The sequence below is a fragment of the Gymnoscopelus microlampas genome (genome assembly GCF_963454915.1).
Source record: "Gymnoscopelus microlampas genome assembly, chromosome: 12".
NCBI classification, from domain to species: Eukaryota; Metazoa; Chordata; class Actinopteri; order Myctophiformes; family Myctophidae; genus Gymnoscopelus; species Gymnoscopelus microlampas.
The window spans coordinates 44722669-44726739 of NC_139949.1; positions in this window are offsets into that span (position 1 = coordinate 44722669).

Here is a 4071-nt window from a genome sequence, read left to right on the forward strand (position 1 = left end):
TCTCTCATCTTCCTCAATTTGGGCTGCTTTGTGCAACGCTGAGGGTCGTAAGAGGGAGAGCGGGAGTGAGCTGGACGAGCCAACAATGAGTTACAACCGCTACGTCGGACAGTAACAAAGAACTGTATTAGCATACTATACATGTTGTTTTTCCTCAGTGAGAAGAACCCTGGTGTCATATTCCTCATGGTTTGGCAGGAAGATGTGTGGTCTAAAATATGAAACATACAAAAATGTGAAAGTGTGGCCAAGAAAAGAAAACTGCATGGCAAGAGGTGAAGGTAGTGAGGGGAGATCTGCTGGGCAGGGTGGGGGTGGTGGTCTCAACCTTGATAATAAGATGCATGCCTGGACTGGGCCTCAAAAGCAGGGGTGTGTTAACTTTATTTAAACATTTGTGAAAAGCAGTGGTGTAAAGTAAGTACATTTGCTCAAGTACTGTACAATTTTGAGGTACTTTTACTTTACTGGAGTATTTTCAGTACCTTTACTTCTACTCCACTACATCTCAGAGGCAAATATTGTACTTTTACTCCACTACAATTATTTGAAAACTTGAGTTACTAGTTACTTTGTAGATTGATTATTATTACAAAACATGCATTACCCACTTCAGCCCTATATACATTTCAGCCATTTGAAAATAGCCGATCTACAAGCTCACAATGCGTCGCAATGCGACGCATTGTGAGCTTGTAGATCTGCTTTTTTCAAAAGATTTTTTGACATTTTATACTATTTGAAAAGTTGTGAAATGGGACATTCTGCATAATAAGTGCTGTCTACTTTTGGTACTTTAAGTAGGCTACATTTTGACACCAATACTTTCATACTTTTACAAATTACATTTTGAATTCCGGACTTTTATACTATAACAGAGTACTTCTGCAAGTACATTGCAATATTGATACTTTTACTTAAGAAAGAAAATTGAGTACTTTTTCCACCACTGGTAAAAAGGGGGGATTCTTTCCAAAAGGGGTGGGGGCATCTTGTTATGGAAGAATGTTAGCGCATGCATGGGTCTTCAACATGGGGTCCGGGACCCAGGGTCCTCAGAATTACTACAGGGGGGCCACCAAATCTTTGTGTAATAGAGCCACTTGAACCGTAGTATCCCTATTCTGGGAGGAACCTTCGCAGAAAACAAGCTTACAAGCTTACAACATGTTGCACTGCACGTGTTGTAAGCTTGTAGATCGGCGATTTTTGGGACATTATTTGTTGTTTAGGGGAAAAAGAATAGACCAAGTACAGATAATAATAGAAAGATAACAAACAAGCATTAATTTACAGAACACTGATGATGATAGTGCTGTCAACCAAGTCTATGAAGCTATCTATGAAATCTGTGAAGTTAAATCTGCAACACAATTATACGTATATAGTATATGTAGTGGGGGTCCCTGTTTCATCTCACTCTCAGCTAAGGGGACCTTGGCCTAAAAAATGTTGAAGACTCCTGCGTTAGCGCATTAAACATATGAAATGCGTGTTAGAGTGGAGCGAGTAAAAGGTTATTGTTGTCATTCCATCTCATTTTAAATGCACCACAAAGTGGTGTCAGATGAGTCCATTTGATTAATAAATAAACCAATGTTCTCAGTAAACCACTAAACACACAGACAGTCAGACACCCATGGGCGATTCGGCATAGGTTTCCCTTCCCTTCACTGCATGGTATACCACAGCCGACCAACCCTCACACCTCAAACGGACCCCTCAGGCCCCCCTGGGATTTTTCCACAAACAAAGAGAAAGATGATGACCATTGAATATATTTTCTAAGAAACAGACGAAGATCTGACTGCAGAAGCTGCCTGCAGAAGAGAAAGTAGGCGTGTGTTGTTTGATTCGATCTCTTCAAATCCTTCATACTTTTAACCCTTTCAATAAAATAAACATAACGTGTAAAGACGTGTATGTTGACCTGTGGCCTAAGAGGCACCATTTTCAACAAATAAATAACCCAGCACTTGTGTTACCTATAAGCTATTATTCCCTGATTTCCCTCTCGATTGCAATCAATTCCCCCCTCCTCTTATAGTCTGTGCAAATTTCATTGTTGTAGTCTTTGACGACACCTCATTGCAGGGTCTGTTCGAACTGTGCTAAATTTGGGACTCCCTCTTTCCTTCGTGTTTCGCCTTGATTGCGCTTAAACCATAACCTAACCTCACAAACACTATGCCTAACCCTAACACTATGCCTAACCTCACAATCCATCCATCCTCACAAACCATCTCTCCCCCCCCCCAAAAACTGAAACTTAAAACCCTGGGCGAAACACCTGCGAAAGACGTCATCCTCCCGCGATATTTCCCGCGATATTTCCCAGAAGTCCGACAGAAACGAAACTAACGACGACTAAACTACGCACGAGGCTGCTCAAGTGCGCAGCAACAATTACGGGCTATAGTAGTCATTTATACACACTCGCACTTCAACGTGGTCTGACTCTGAGCCCTGCAGCAGCAACAATTACGGTATGTAGTCACTTATATACACAATCAATTAAATAACTAATAAAGTTATGAATTGGCGGTTCCAATCTGGCATTAGCCCCTACGGAACCTCTCCCTCCGCTATGTAGCTCCGAGATAGCTACATAGCGGAGGGAGAGGTTCCGTAGGGGCTAATCTGGCATATGATTGACAGATTCGGGGGTCGCGACTAGAAGTGTAGAAGAGAAGCGATCGAATGAAGGCAGTTGTATCAAACACAGCTTTTGTTTAAAAATGACTGGGCTTTGATATGAGTCTGACTCAAAATGAGAAGTTAGCCTAGGCCTACTATATAGCTGGCTGCTATACACTCTGAGCTTGTAGATCTGCTATTTTCTTCCTACAACGGATTATAAACGGCCTCGGCCTTCCATACATTACCAGGCAGGCACTATTAATTAATAACTATAACCATACGAGGGCCGCATTAACAAGTTCCACGGCCCGCAGCCTGCAGGGCCCTGTGAGAATTGTGTATTTCATTTTTGTGTATTTAAAGAAAACATGTTGATTTATATTGGTCAAATAGAACCGAATTAGACCCGAAATAGACCGAATTAGACCCGAATTATAGGCCCGAAAATTTTCGCGCGCGTGCATGTGCGTGAAATTACGCCACTGGGGGGGCCTTTGATTTTGTGGTGTTCCATGGCCCTGAGGGGTGTTTATGCGGCCCTTTAAGCTGCAACTATATCATTCAGGAAACGGAGGAGAGGATGGGTAAATATCTTATTTTGAACTCTATGGACGGTAAATATACAGACTATTTTATTTAACGTTCATTTTTGTCAGCTTATGTCAGTGTCTTGTTGTTACCTATGGTGGCGTTGAATGAGTTCACCTAGTGGATTATTAGTGGTTGATGATATTCCTTGCTTGTCGTGGCATTAAATCTGCCATCAAATAAAATGCTATTTCAACCAGTCTGTATGATAAGCCGAGAAAATCTCATCTGCAGTGGTTGGAGCATAGAGTCAGTGATTTTGATTATTGTTAGAAAACATACACCTCTTCAGCCCTATTTAAACTTTGGCACAATGCCTCATCTGCTATTTTCAAAAGATTTTAATACATTTTATACATATTTCATACGTTCTGCTTAATGATAGCCCTGAAACATGACTGTCATGCAAGCGTCATGTGAACCATGGCTAGCATAATGAGTACTTTCTACTTTTGGTACTTTTAACTACATTTTGATACCAATACTTTTTTATTTTTTTACTCAAGTAAGTTTACAATTCCGGACTTTTACTTTTAACAGAGTGTTTCTACATTGCAGTATTGATACTTTTACTTAAGTATAAAATGTGACTATGTGAGTACTTTTTCCACCACTGCATAGAGATATAAGGGTTGGAGCCGGTGGTCTCCTATTTGGTGTCGGGTAGGAGGAGCGTAGGACGTCACCCACTGGTCGACAAGAAGTACTGCCTGAAGCTCACAAGCGGAAGTTGTCATATGACATCGCGAGATTTTGCGGTCGGTCAATGTTATAAGAGTTGTTTTCTAAAGTGGACAATGTTACGACACGCGCGTGGCGGCTTCGTCGTGGTCAGATCAACAA